At 30.6% G+C, this 16501-nt stretch overlaps 1 protein-coding gene across 1 annotated transcript in view; it reads left to right on the top strand.

Annotated features, from left to right (window-relative positions):
- The first annotated feature begins 7648 nt into the window (after nucleotides 1–7648).
- Nucleotides 7649–16501, top strand: part of LOC106666364 (carbohydrate sulfotransferase 4-like) — a 38018-nt gene continuing 29165 nt past the window's right edge. Inside the window, exon 1 of the mRNA XM_014393524.2 lies at nucleotides 7649–7854. The gene's annotated coding sequence lies outside the window, so the exon portion shown is untranslated. The remainder of the gene's footprint in view (nucleotides 7855–16501) is intronic.

The following is a 16501-nucleotide window of genomic DNA, read 5'->3' as shown; positions in this document are numbered from 1 at the left end:
AGAGACAATTTTTCCATCACATTTTCTTATAAATAAAGACTGCAAAAAATTTTAATTTTTGAGATTTAGGGCCCAAAAAAGTATTTTTTTTAATTGTGTCCAAGATCCGGACAGACATTAGGTGCAATAATAATAAACACATTTGAAGTCAATAAAGAAGAAAGAAAATATTCGATAATACAAATTATTTAAACAATTTAGCTTTTGTGGGGGATTAAATTATTTTTAATAATTAATATTTTGCCCTTGAATTGCAAAGTTGCTATATATATTTTATTTATTTATTTATTTTTTAAAGCGATTTGTATTGTTTAAACAGTTTAGTTATCACCCTTCCTCAATAAGTTGAAATAATTCTTTCTACATTTTCATAAATTCAATTCAAGATTTTTTTTTTTTTTAATTTGATGCTTACAAACTTTATTTTTCTGAGTCAAACCTCATAATCGGATGACGGTAAACATTCCAGTCTTCATTTTCTTCTGAAACCCCTAGAATTTTATAAACAAAAGAATATTTCGGTTTTAATTAAAAAAATCATGAATTTGACATAATAGTTGAATTTATTATATGCAATCAGTACAACATATAGTCGTGGAGAAATATGAAACAAAAAGAAAAGTAAAATTGTTATTTAAAATTAAAAAAAGAAGAAGAATATATAGTAAATATTTATATATATTTACTTTTTTTTAATCTAGTTTGTACAGGTATCGCAAATTTACTATTCAGTGTTTGTACAGAATCTCATTATAACATTTGCAGAAATTTTATTAACTTTTAGACAAATCATGAGCATTAATATATTGTATTTGTGCTTTATATTGTAAAATCTTTTTGTAAATATTATAAATATATATATAAATAGATCCGGCTTGGGGGGGGGGGTACAGAAAGAGAGAAGAAGAAAACTATATGTTTGTGGAAGATTAGAGAAAGAGATTTTTTTTTTCATGGATTTTTTACAATAATTTATTTTTAATTATTTATGAAATGTAAGACAATTGAATTTTTATTTTGTGGGGGGGAAACTTTTTTTTTAGTTACCTTTGCTTTGTTTTTTAAAATCACTGATTGTAAATTATTTTATAATAAAAAAAAAATGGATTTCCTTGTTCTGTTAAATATCACGAAATAGTTTTTATTTAATAAAATAATTGTTTAAAATAAAAAGATGGGTTTAAACTTCTTTCAAGGATGGTGAACACTTAATTCTTTAAAAATAATACATTATTTGTTTACGACTTTTTAAAAAATTATTATTTTTTAAAAATTAAATAAGTTGCTCTTTCTCTTTGTTTTCCAATCACTTTTGTAACTAGTACAAACTATACAAAAATATATATATTATATTTGAATTTTTTTATTTTAGTTCAAACATTTTAAGTGTTCTCGATTTGTTATAAATTTCATCAGTAACATTGTTGATATTTTCAATTTGTGTAGAATGTATCATGCGTTTTTACTATTCTAATTAATTGTTAAAAGAAAAGTGAGATATTTAAACAAAATAAATTAATAAAATTGAAAAAAAAGTGTGTTAAGATTTTTTTTTCTTTAAAGTGACGCAGACTGTTGATTGTTGTATTAACTATATATGTATATATATTTGACTAATATGATCGTGGAAGCCGTCAAAGATCCACAAATCAAAAAAAAAAAACTTTTAAAAAGTGTTTTATTAGAAGCAGTGGCCATTATATAACATTATCCCATTTCCTCTATAAAAGAAAAAAAAAACAGGTTTGTTAAAAAAAAATTTTGTATATTCAATGTTAACATAAAATGTTAAATGATCATTTATAATTTTTTTCTTTTTTTATTGTGCCATCATATAATTATAATAAAAATCACAATCTATGTCCTAAATTAAGAAATAGGATGTTGCTTAACTAGTAGATTTTTACTTGTGTTGAAGAAAGGGTGTCCAAATGAAATTTCTAAAAATAAAATTTAAAATTTTTTGCATAATAAATTTACAACGTACAACTACGAGAGGTAAATGAATTTGATTTTTTAAATTCATTATAGTACTTTAGGCTTATGTTAAAAAGTCCTTGCACAGTAGATTTGTATTTAAACAAAACACAGACACACATGTGTGTATGTGTGTATATATATATATGTATGTATGTATGTACAAATTGCATATATATTATATATACATGTATATATTATACCATATAACCCTTAACGCATATACTTGTGTATATGTATGAAAGAATATATTAAAAAACATAAAATAAATGGTATTGTTATTATTATTATTATTATTAATTTTTAAGGGCGTTTTAACGGCTAAGGTCATTTCACGCCCTAACATCCAAACCTTCTATCTTAGGTTAGCTATATCTCTTCTGAGTGCTATAAAGCTCTGACTCCAAACATTCACTCGTAATCTTATTTATCCTATTGCCATCCAAGCTTTAATTTTTCTTTTTAAAATTCTTAATTCGGAAGGCCAAATGCATACAAAATTCCCATTTNCTTGCCCAACCCTGAAACCAGGTTTCTAGAGAGATTCAGGCCCCACACTTCCCAACACTTCCCAATAGGGAATGCGAGCTACAAACTAGCACCCAACAGACTTGTCTAATCGTCCAAAAAAATTATCCAGTTGAACTCACCTCACCAAAAAACACTTCAAAAAACGCTGGGCTGACAAAGGGACGTCCTAGCTTCCACAACACACCACTGTCATACACTTATTAAACCAATATACCTCAAAACTTCGGTTTTTTCTCGGAGCGGAAATTCTTGTTTGTTACACGTTTTATAGTCAGGTGATCAAAATGGTATTGTTATTTTTAAAACCGCACTTTTCAAGATTTGGCCAACCTTTTATTTCACCCTTTTCCTTTATGTTTATCCTTATCAAATTCGAAATGTTAAATTTATTATTTATTCAAGTAATTTTTGTTTATTTTTTGGGTTGATACTCCACTACAGAAATACACCACATTTTCATTCAAAATTGATACTGATTGAAAAGATCGGGTACATTAATCAGCATATTATTTGAGTCGATGTAATGTTAATAAATTCTAGCGTAACAATAACTAAAATTAAATCATCAGGTAACGCCCTTAAAAATTAATAATAATAATAATAATAAATCATCAGGTTAATCATCTGTAATGATTTCTCTGTGTTTGTTTCTAAAGTGCTTCTGCTGGTAATGTTTTCAAAATTTATCCTCTTGCAGTAACAAGCATATTTAAAACATATAATAAAAAATTAAATCATAAATATCAGTTAAAGGATGTTTGAAAAGAATTAAAAGATTGAGAAGTAGGGTGTACAGATTTTAAAAACTTTTGCCTGATGCTGAGTTTTTTTGACAAATGGTTAAACAGTGTTGGGCTTCAGTTAGATTTATGTATTTTTAATTTAATGACTGTAACAACCATAATTACACAACATTAATAATGATTACGTTTTGGTGAAAAATATAGCAAGTACTAATAGAATTCAAGGAAAAATTTGAAAATTGGGATGCAAATTGTAAAGATTTTATTGTGCTGTTGCTTCACACTATTTCATCCCTATTCCACATAGTTTCTATTGTGAACATAAACTTTTTCATGATACAATTTACAACAATTAAATCATAAATAATCATTTTATTAGGTAAGGAAAGAATTATAGGAAATATTGTAAAATTTATAATACCAAGTTTTGACATACAAACACTTGATTCTTTTTAGGCTGTAATGAAAATATTTACAATTAAAAAAGTAGGTAAAATAATTCCTACTACTTGGGTGACATGAACAAGGGTTCAAACCAGTTTTATACTTTACAATACTTTTTCTATATTATTTGAAATTAAAAATCCATAGGCTTTGTCGGCATTCAAACCTAGGACTGCTGATGTGTCAGTTGGACGACCTAACCACTCAATCCCTGCAGACTCATATTAATCATCTAATAAATTGTAACATTTTGGGTACAAAACTAAAAAACAGAAAGTTGAATAACTCAAATAATGTGAAATTTACAATCCCCCCCAATTAAATCACCAAAATCATGCATATTTGATTATAATCTGTATGAGGTATAAAAGGTATTGAAAAATCGGTACTAGCAAGTAGTAACAGATGGAGCCTACTGCAGCTTGACTCCGTCATCCATTTTCTGCAGAATTTACATTCTTTTATAAACCCTATTTTTTAAAAATAATAATAAATTTCTTCTCCACCCAGATGTTAAAAATATTATCAAACGAAAGTGGGCGACAAGATAGAATGTCTGTAGAGATTGTATGAAAGAAATTAGGTTTTTTTTTAAATGATATTTTATTTTAAGAAACAAGTACAATTGTATGCACTGTGACCCCAGGACAATACCTTTTTTCACCACGCAATTTATTGGCAACTTTGTTGTCATTGGTTGTCATATATATATACTGCTGGGGAAAAATTAAAAAAAAAACCCTACGACTAATATTTATTGTGATACGTGTCTAGTCGATGTACAATATAATGTATGGGTCCCTAGTGTATTTAATTAATTAAATAAATAATAAATATAGGTACATATAAAATAAATATAAATACGTACATAATACATATGCACACTTCACATACATATATACACATACACACACATATAACTACCTATTTTTTATAACAAAACTTACAATAAATAAGTAGTAATAAATATACACATAAATACACGAATAAATAAATTATATATAATCAAATAAAATTAATTAATTGCAATAAATAAGTTAATTAAATAACTAAGTTAGGCGTTAATAAATTTAAGCCTCGCCTTGAGGTCCCATAGGGTTTTGTGTTTGGCTCTGGGTGCACGTTTTTGTCTGATATCTCGAATTAATCTTATAGCGTTACCAGGACATCTATCAAAAAATCTTTGGCACTTTGTTTCTATGAACTCGCGCAGAAATTGCACTCCGGAGTTTATGTGGAGTTCATCTATCTTTGTTGCTAATGGGCTGTTAGTGCATAACCTTAGGAACTTATTTTGGGATCTTTGCAGCTTTTTATAATTAGTGTTACAAGTTAAGCCCCAAGCAGAGCATGCATACGTCAACACTGGCCTTACTATGGTTTTGTAGATGAGTAACTTGTTTTGCACGCTCAACTGGGACTCTCGACTCAAGAGTGGAAAAAGTATTTTTACATGTGTTTTCCCTTTTTGTATTAGTTCATTGATATGAGCTGTAAACTTAATTTAGCATCTAGCCGAACGCCGAGGTACCTTATTGAGGGAGACCAGTTAATTTCTTCACCATTAAGGCAAACTTTAAGGACTACAATTGGACGTCTTCTCGTGAAAAGTATGGCTTCAGACTTACTCCTGTTCACACTTATTTTCCACCTCGTAAAGTACCCGATAGTCCTCTCCACTTCCCTGCTCAATCGGTTCACTATGGCACTCACCCTCCATGTGAAATTAAGTTTACATAAATGGCTAACTGAGGATCTTGAGAGAAAAGAACGTATGATTCTCTCTAGATTGCGAATAGGCCAATCAAATTAATCCATAATAATTAATAATGCCTTTTAATAGGCAACAACCTTCTAACTCATATTCAATATATCCAAAGTGGAGAACATGTCATTCTGACTGTAAAAAATATTTTGGTCGACTGTCACACTTTGCAACCCTCTGGGCAGTGGCTCAACCTTTCTAAAGATTTAAAGGAGTTACTAGGACCCCAGTGTTTGTTTCGAAGAGCATTTTTCAGCTTTCGTAAATTTATTGGAATTTATAATCAGATTTAGGCCTTTTCCCGAATTCTTATACCTTTGAATGTTTTACAGTGTTCGAATGAGAGTTTTTCAGGAACTTTTGAAGCTGCTGGAGCGGAAAAATTAAATAAAAGAAAAATACAAATTGAGGTGTAATAAACTACTTTAAAATCACAATTTAAATAAGGAAAAATAGCTCCCCCCCCCTAAAAAAAGGATAAAAAAGAATTATTATTGTAGTTTTTGTTTCATCATTGTTGTTAAGTAGCATTAGTGTATTTATAGTATTTGAATGGAAGAATAAAATTAGCCAACGAGTATATTCATGTTGAGATTTTTTGCTAGTCTGACTCCATTATTATTATTGGCCATCCAAGCATATGGGAAATGTTTAAATTATGATTATAAAAAAATAAAAAATAAAAAAATTCGAAATTCTAATTAAAGAACAGGAATAAATATTATAATTTAAAATGGGTCTATTTCATTCATGTGTCCTTCCAAATTAGGTATTTTAAAAGGAATAATTAAACCTTAGCGGGTGTCGGTGGTCGCAACGATTTAGGCGTTGACACGGTGCTCATCAATGTAAGGTGAAGGTCCCGGGTTCGAATCCAGCGACCCTGCATTCGAATCTGACATACTTACAAATGGGCTTTTTTTCAAAAACACCGGCACCCCGAGGGTTGATAAAACCTCTGCTTTTGTGAACCCTCGTAAAAAAAATTAAACCTTTGGATGGCAATAGGATAGATTTGATTATGAGTTAATGTTTGGAGCAGAGCTTTATACCACTCAGAAGTGATAGGTCACTTAAGATAGAAGTTTTAAATATATCTGTTAGGGCGTGAAATGACCTTAGCCGTTAAAATGCCCTTAAAAATGAATAATAATAATAAAAAGTTAATTGTCATAAGGGAAGATAAAAATAGCAAAAGGAATAGATAGACAGACAAAGAAAAAGTGGAAGAAAAGGAGTTATGCCTGTTGTGGTATAGTACAAGACGTTTTTAAAATTTAATTTGAACTTATTCGAAATTTATTTGTAACAAATTTCAAATTATTATCCAAAGGTTGAAAAATCCCAAATTCTCCGTGTTTGAAATATTTTATTTAATTTTGTCTATTAAATGGATGTTTAGGGCTTATGGCCCATCACCAGGACTGTGTTATAGATACATATATATTTCCATCCCATTTTGAGGAGGTCATCAAAATGGTTTTAAAACCTCTGCTGCTATCCTCATGAGCCTCCACTTATTAGATGGTGATTACTGGTTTTTTACCAATTTGTCAAGCAGGAGAGGCCGGAAAACAGTACGTACACAACTCTTGTCAAACGCATTGGTTGGGGCAGTTTAGTCCAGGTTCTGATGATGGGCCGTAAGCCCGAAACGTCCGTGTAATAGACAAAATTAAATAAAATATTTCAACCACAGAGAACTTGGGATTTTTCAACCTTTGGATAATAATTGCTACAAACCGTGGATTTTAAGAAAAAGACAAATTTTAAATAAAATAAATACATACGTTGAGGTGTATTTGTTTGTTGTATTATTATCTGCTGTTTCAGAAGATTTTGGACAATGATTGACAATATGTCAAGAGAGGACAACAGCAGCTAATGAATTAATTTTAAAAAAAATTGGCCCACTTTTCAAAAAATTCGATTTTTTTTCGAAATCACATGAAATTTAATGGCAACAAATTTTAAATTAAATTAACTTGTTAACGTTTTGTGAGTCTGTGGTTCAAGACTTCTTGTTTTTACAGTTTTAAATGTTGGGAATTTACAAATATACATTTGTAATTTTTTTTCTTTATTGAAAATTTCAAATTAGAGTAACGATTAGAAGAACGGATAGAAAGGGATTTTCGGTCCCCCCCCCCGACACGCGAATCCCCGTTAATCCAACTCGGCCCACGGACCCCGCCGGCTCAGGCCTCAGTCATCGCTGGTCGTTCCGACGCCGAACTCTGTCCTTCTTCCTTTTCGTCCTTTTTTTGTTGTTGTTTTGTTTTTGAATCATCGCCGTTGACGTTTGTATGAGTGTATTTTCAGTTAATCTCTTATTTTTTTCCGGATTTTCCTACGTTTTCCATTACGTTCACTGGCGTTCAAGGAGAACAGTATGTAAGTACGACTTTGAAAAAAAATCTTATTTTTACTTTATTATTGTATTATTATTAAACGTTGACATTTTATTTAATAAATATACAGTAATGTTTAAAGGCAATATATTTTTTTTTTTACAAAATAATACGGTTAGTTTTTGACCATGGGCCAATATTGTCTACGCCGGATCTGAAGACACGTGAAAAAATTTTGTTTTTAGGTTTGAATTTTTTCGTCCAAGTTCTGTGATTTTAATGCAATTTTTCGAAAACTGTAAAAAGACGAGGAAGTCATTCTTTTTAAATTTTTTTAGAAAAATCCTGAAGTTTGAACAGCCTGCAAGGTGTACTGCAAAGGTATGGAGTTTGGAAGGGTTTCTTTTCACTTTGATTTTTTTTTGTACTATAAGGTGAAAATGAAAATCAGCGCACAAATCAATTTCAGCCAAGTATAAAGTCGTAAATTTGACAAAATCTAAACTAATAAAACTAAAAAGACAAGCAAGAACATATGGACCAAGAGAATAAAAATAAAAATTTACATAAAATCTATCTTAACACATATAATCTATTGACAATTTGGAACATATATAACGAGAAATAAATAGATTTTTTTCTCAATAAAACTAATTTTAGGCAAAGAAAAAGAAAACAGTAAATCTGTACAAAAATCAATACTAGAAAAAAAGCGAAACTAAACAACAAAGGCGTCGTTAGTTTAATATTTTTTTAAAAATGAATTATCTTTGCTATTTCATCGTTCAGGCAAATCTAAAGTAAATTTACATTAATTTAATAAACTTGACCTAAAACAAGAAAGAGAAGCGAGTACATGTGGACTAAGAAATAAAAATTTACATAAAATGTCAGATCAATCCAAACAGATATAATTTATTGCCAATTTCCAACATATACAACAAGAAATATTGATAAATAGTTTTTTTTTTAGAATAAAACGAGTTTTAGGCAAAAAAAATCTGGCGAAAAATTCATTTAGAAAAAAGCAAAAGGTCAACTACAAAAGCATCTTTAGTTTAACATCTTTTTTAAATGAATTACCGTAGCTATTTTATCATTCAGGCAAATCTAAAGTAAATTTACATTAATTTAATAAATTTGATCTAAAACAAAAAAGAAAAGTGAGAACTTGCGGATCAAGAGATCAAAAATAAAAATTTATATAAAATGTCAGATCTAGGTTAACAGACATAATCTATTGACGATTTTGGACATCGTTGGATTTTGGATCAATGCAGAAATAATAGATAAATCATAAAAACGCATTGTATACAAAAAACAGTAAATCTACTGACAATTTTGAACATAAAAAACGATAAATCAATTTTTTTACAATAAAACGAACTTTAGCCAAAAAACTGAAACTGTACAAAAATCCATTTAGAAAAAAAGCAAAAGTTCAACTGCAAAAGCATGTTTAGTTTAACATTTTTAAAAAATTAACTAGCTATTTTATTTTTCAGGCCAATCTAAAGTAAATTTGCATTAATTTAATAAATTTGACTTCAAACAAGTAAGAGAAACGAGGACTTGCGGACCAAGAGATTCAAAATAAATTTTTTAATAAAATGTCAGATCTATCATAAAAGGTATAAACTATTGACGATTTTGGACATCGCTGGATTTTGGACCAATGTAGAAATAAAGATCAGTAGATTTTTTTACAATCAAACTAGAATTGTAGGTAAAAATCTATACAAAAATTCATTTAGAAAAAAACGAAAAATTCGAAAGCATTTTTTCTTTAACTTTCTTTTTTTATCCTTCACGCAGATATAATTAAATTAAATTAATAAATTAATGTTATCGAATGAAACGAGATTGAGATAGAGAGAAGCGAGAATATGCGGAAATAAAGATAAATAAGAGATAAAAAAAATAAAATTGCTGCTACATCTAACCAAACAGATTCGTAATATTTTCAAAATGTCGAGCATAAAGAAAGACAGAAAAAATAAATGTAATATAATTTTTTTTTGTGCAATAAAACCAAAATATTAAATCAAATTTAAGTCAAACAAAAAAACCAATTCACAAATTTATTTCGGAAGTGCAAATATATAACTTTAAACTCCAGTTTTGCTTTCAAACTAAGAAACAATAAAGTACTACGGATTTTTTAAAATAAAAAATTTAATAAAATTCAACTTGTTAATAAAGAAGCAGTAAATAAATAGGCAAAGTTGGCTGAAAAAGGGAGACGTTAAATATTTTAATGTGTCAAAGCCCCTCCGGTTCATTTCTAATGCTTATTTTTCTTCTTAATAAAATCAAATTAAAAATATATTGTTTTTTAACTTCAGTAATTATTTTTTGAGTAAATATTTGGAAAAAAGTCTACGAATTAAGGTGTACACGCGATGAAAGCGAAAGTCGTGCGGGCTGGGAATATTGTTCTCAGGCTATTATCACCCAGAACAACAAACAATATGTAAACAAGATTATAAAAACACGCTGCCCTGTAAAAAAACTGACTACAAATAAAATTTATGAAAATATTTTATAATTCTGATGGGATAGGGCCATTTTTGGTTGTTTCCGCTGATCCATGGGACGATGAGAGGGTTCAACGCCGAGCTTTGTTGTAAAAGCTTAATTAAGTAATTATAAAATGATTAGCTGTAAAGGAATCGAATAGTGCTAAAACCTGCTGGGCTTTTTAAATTTTCAGATATGCAGGGGGTATATCATCCTGAAATCGCTGGAAAATTTCATTATCTTCTGCCTCTTTCCCGACCATCCAGACTTCAAAATTGAGAACAGGAACGCCAAACCCTGTGATTTTTTTATGTACTGTTTGGATTGCGGGTCTTTGGCTTGATATCTTGCTGATTGATAAATGGGTAGGAAAAGATTAACCGTTAATCTTCTAATTTCCGATTTTAAATTTTTTCAGAAAAAACCTTAAAGTTTGAAAAGCCTTGCATGCAAAGGTGTGGAATTTGGAAGGGTTTCTTTTCAATGTGATTTTTTTTTGTAGAACAAAAACTAGAGTAGTAAGCCAAATTGAAAATCAGCGCAACATTCAATTTCAGCCGAATCTAAAGTCGTAAATTTGACAAAAACTAACTAATAAAACGAAAAAGACAAGCAAGAACATGTGGACCAAGAGATCAAAATTTAAATTTACGTAAAATGTCAGACCTACCCTAACAGATATTGACTAGAAATAATAGATAAATAAATTTTTTTACAATAAAACGAATTTTAGGCACAAAACAACCCAGTAAATCTGTACAAAAATCTGTTTAGAAAAAAGCAAAACTTCAACTAAAAAGCATTTTTTTTTTTATATTTAACTTTCCTTTAAGGAAAGCTAATTTATGGCCTTATATTAATCATATTAGCCAATGATTTAAAAAGCATCTTTAGTTTACCATTTTTTAAAATGAATTACCGTAGCTATTTTATCGTTTAGACAAATCTAAAGTAAATTTATTAATAATTAATTTATTTATTAATAAATTTGACCTACAACAAGAAAGAGAAGCGAGAACCTGCGGACTAAGAGATCAAAATTAAAATTTTCGTAAAATGTCAGACCTACCCAAACAGATATTGACAATTTTGAACATATACGACTAGAAATAATAGATAAATAGATTTTTTTAGAATAAAACGAATTTTAGACAAAAAACATCTTTAGTTTAACATTTTTTTAAATGAATTGCCGTAGCCATTTCATCGTTCAGATAAATTTAAAGTCAATTTACATTAATTTAATAAATTTGACCTAAAACAAGAAAGAGAAGCGAGAACCTGCGGACCAAGAGATCCAAATTAAAATTTTCGTAAAATGTCAGATTTACCCTAACCGATGACAATGTTGAACGTATGCAACTAGAAATAATATATGAGTAGATTTTATTTACAATAAAAGGAATTTTAGACTAAAAACAGTAAATCTGTACAAAAATCCATTTAGAAAAAAAGCAAAACTTCAATTACAAAAACATTTTTAGTTTAACTTTTTTTTAAATGAATTACCGTAACTATTTTATCGTTCAGGCTAATCTAAAGTAAATTTGCATTAATTTAATAAATTTGACCTAAAAGAAGAGAGAGAAGCGAGCGTATTGACATTTTTGAACATATACAACGAGATAGATTATACATTAATAGATAAATTGATTTTTTTGACAATAAAACGAATTTTAGAAAGAAAAAAACAGTAAATCTGTACAAAAATCTATTTAGAAAAAAGCAAAACTTCAATTACAAAAACATTTTTAGTTTAACTTTTTTTAAATGAATTACCGTAACTATTTTATCGTTCAGGCTAATCTAAAGTAAATTTGCATTAATTTAATAAATTTGACCTAAAACAAGAGAGAGAAGCGAGAATCTGCGGACCAAGAGAACAAAAATAAAAATTTACAAATCTATTGTAACATCTATTGACTATTTTGAACTTATATAAGGAGAAATAAATAGGTAAATAGATTTTTTTTCTATCTTTGGCTTGATATCTTGCTAGTAGTCGGAAAATGGACAGAAAAAAATCAACCGTTAACCTCTTTATTTCTGATTGAAGATGCATGGTAAAAATAGAAGAGGAATCCGAGAAAATCAACCGTAGGAAATTTTCCTATGTGTTGTAAATAATTGCATATTTTATTTCCCGGGGGAAATCGTCGAACTGTTGGAAGGCGGAACTAATTGCCTTGCTGTTGATTACAACCCTAGTTCGTTTGTCCGCGGACAGTTTTTATTTTTATTTCATTAGACAAAGACTTAAGCAATTCTAAGTGGACAATTCTGTTTATATTTCCACTGGAGAATATGTGAAAATAGGCAATCCTTTTATGGCTTTGAAAAAGCTCACATAACTTCTGACTTTGCCATATATTTGATATTTATTCGAAAAAATAAATATAAAAAAAGTTGAATAAACTCAAGTTAGCTATAAATAAATAGAGTTAGGATTAGAAATTTTAAGGTCAAGGATGGCAGCGGCCAAATAGGTCTATATTTAGTGCAATCTTCTCTTATTCCGGACAACGGTTTACATCCTCCAGATCCAGTTCCGTATTCGGTTTTAAACATATGCCCATCTTATCTATTTTTAACACTCGTAACGGAAATTATTGACAATTTACAAACCGACGAACGTTACTGCGAAGTGTATAGCTGAAGTGTTTTTTATTTTTGGGTGCGAAGGACAAGAAATTTTCCAAATAATAAATTTTCATGGATCGGTTTCAAATGCAAATCGAGAGAGAATTTAGTCAATTTATTTATTTTTTCCATTGACAGTACCCCCTGCCCATGGAGAGTTTGTATTTTTATCTGTTCCCATAATGATGAGAGATTTTCAGTAAGTTCTACAATTTTTACAACTTTATTTTATTGTTTAATTACATTAGGTATTTAGTCTCATTGATGGCTTTTACTACAATAAAGTCTTAAAAGGCAACAAGAGGACGATTCTGGTTGGTGGGTCACGGATTAGAACCAAATTTTGTTTGATAATTTTGATACTTTTTTTATATATTTTAACAACATTCTATAAGCAAAGTAGGTCAGAAAATGGCCTTAGATACCAACGTTCGCGGAAATATATGTAAATTAATTTTTTGACTGATAATTTCGAGACCTGAGTATTCGTAGTTGCAAGCTCTAACATAATTTTTCTCAAATGCTAGTGGATCGATTTTCGTGGTTGATAATTCGTTTTAAAGAAATTGTCAAGTGCATTTTATAATTATGTGAAACATTAAAATCGTACTATTATTTTCATTTAAAAAAAAAATAAAGTTAATTTCTGACAAATTATTTTACTGTTTCGTATATTTTCATATAGAAATATTTCGTATTTTTTAATGGTACAAAGTCGTTAAAAAGCTACGTTCTTCTTCTTTCAAATGGTCTGTTAGACATTAAAATCCTTTTAGTCGTTTTTTGAATTATAGCCGTTTCAATCAGATACTCCGATAGCGTCATACCAAAAATAATAAAAATTTACGGCCGAAAAATCGATAAATTTAAATTCAAAATTTCTAGGTGCTAAAATTTCTTATTAGCTTGACGAAAAAAATTATGACCTAGTTTACTTGAAAAATATTTGGTTTTTAGAATTTTTTTACTTATTGATAAACGTTGATAGCTTTTATTATACTTATATTGCAATAAAAAATGCTGTAAAATGATATGTTCACTTAGTTGATTTGAGCAAGTAGAACGGAAAATATAAAAATTTAAAAAAATAAAAACGGAAAATTTCAACTTTTAAGAATTTTTTTGGCGACACCAGGGCCTATTCACAAGAAGTGGCGGATACGTGTCTGATATTTTGCAGTGTTGAATCACCAGAAAAAGTTTGGTCCAATACCGTGACCCACCCACCTCGTCCCTTTGTTGTCTTAAAAGTTTTAAAATATTTTTTCAATTAAATTATTTTCACAATTACTATTTATGTTTATAGCATTTCTAAATCAATTTAATTTATAAAATTGATTATAAATTTTAAACGTTATAAAAACGTTTAAACGATTATAAAGTTTAAACTGTGTCCAATGTTCTTTAGTCGAAGTCCGTAATTCTGAAGGCCAGCCGCTTCCTTCCAGTGTCATGTCAAATCGACGAATATCTCTTTTGGTCGAACATCTGGCATTCGAAAATTATGCGGTGCCAAGATTGGACTGTTCCACAGCTTGGGCAATTAGGGTTATCGATGATATTCTTCGGTAAAGATACGCCCTGTTCCTTCCGTGGTCCGTAAGTGCCATGGTAGTCTTAAAAGTGTGACTCATTTAAATTAATGCGGTGTTCAGTGGTTGGAAGAAATGCTTTTAGTGTGGATTCCTTTTATCATCTCCCTCTCATTTCCATTTCCATGTCGTTATTGACTTACAATTAGCCAAACTTTCACGTAGGTTATTGGTACCGGGGGAAGGTGATTGGCAAGCTTTCAGGTCAACAGCATCCTTTGCCATCTTATCCGCCATTTCGTTGCGATTGTTTCCAGCGAGCGCTTTAATCCAGCGCAATCCGATATGCCATGCTAATTCTGTCCGCAGTTTCCTAAGCGTTGCACGAACTTTCTCCACGGCATTATTATGATTTCGGTAGTCCATGATCATGCCCAATAATACTGCACTGGGGTTATCATAGTTCATAGCTGGAACCAGAAGATTTTCTGAGGCTCTTTCTAACGACCATTTATAGCATGGATCAACGTCAATTTCTGGTTGTTTGAACACCACGCTGCCAAACGGTACGTTTAAGCATGCATGCGGCATTTCCGGTTGCGTGATATACCAAGGCAGAGCAAACTACAGCTCACCTATCATACCACCATCTGTAAAATTGCTGTATGTTTGGAATTCTGGTTTACCAGACTATTTTCCTACTTGGCTGGATGCGTCCATTTTGCTGGTGGTAAAGGATTGTCAATTACATATTTTGGCCTAGCACAGGTGTATTCTTGTTTTTGAGTTTCGTAAATCTCGATTCTTTCTTTTAATTTATATCGATGGCAATTATATTTTCAAGTATCACGGCTGCTTGATATGAAATCGTCCTAAACCCTCGAATAATTCTCATAGGAATTTTTCTTTGAGTACTTCGCAGTTTTTAAGCATTATATTTTCCTCTAGTGCAGATCGCCATACAGTGTAGGAAATGTTAATAACGGAAGGATGCTCCTTCAAAAATCACCCTGTTCCTGTCCCAAGTACACCTTCGCAGATCGTGAATCATGTTTATTAATTGCCATAATCTTTCCGTATGTAATTCCAAGGATAATTTTGGGTCCAGCCACACACCCAAGAACTTCAGTTCTTCAATCCGTGGAATCAGACAGATGTACACTGATACAGCATATTTTGTCGTTTTTCGTGATATATGTAGAACGTGAGATTTGCTGGGATTGAATTATATTTTATGTTCTACCTACCATTTTTCCATATCACCTCTCTTATGGAGCCTAACAGTTGATGAACTGCTCGAATCCCTGAACCGCTCAGGAATAAAATGTCAGGGATATGCAGATGACATAGTCCTGACAGCCAGGGGAAAATTCGAGGAAACCCTCTGCGATATAATCCAAGAGGGACTGAAAATCACAGAAGACACAAACTGTGGAAAAACCATCACACATGGCTCCAAGAGATGACATGAACAGGAGGTTTGAATTTAACCAAAAATTCCGAATACATCTGGGCACCAAAAAGGAATGGGAAAGAAAGGGAAATAACTCCCTCAAAAATGGCACCATCCTTTAGTACACAGATGGATCTAGAACACAGGAAGGTACGGGGGCTGGAGTGTTTGGACCCGGAACCAAATACTCAGAACCCATGGGAAAGCACACCAGTACCAAGCTGAGATTCACGCAATTGAAAGATGTATCCAATTCAATTTAAATAGAGGATACAAAAACAAGAATATAGCTATCATGTCAGAAAGCCAAGCAGCCATCAAAGCACTAAGCTCAAATACCATTAGTTCAAAGATGGTGCTGAACTGCAAAACCAAACTAAACATATTAGGTACGCAGAACAAAGTCAGCCTCTGCTGGGTCCCAGGACACATGGGAGTAGAAGGCAACGAGAAAGCGGACACCCTTGCAAGGAAAGGGGCTGCCACACCGCTGATAGGACCCGAACCCTTCTGTGGCATAGGAAGGAACCCATACCATCAATGAG

The sequence above is a fragment of the Cimex lectularius genome, unplaced genomic scaffold (genome assembly GCF_000648675.2).
Source record: "Cimex lectularius strain Harlan isolate CLEC.00 unplaced genomic scaffold, Clec_2.1 scaffold236, whole genome shotgun sequence".
In the NCBI taxonomy this organism is placed as follows: Eukaryota; Metazoa; Arthropoda; class Insecta; order Hemiptera; family Cimicidae; genus Cimex; species Cimex lectularius.
The sequence above is the reverse complement of the archived record's forward strand: the minus strand, read 5'-3'. Positions and strand labels throughout refer to the sequence as shown.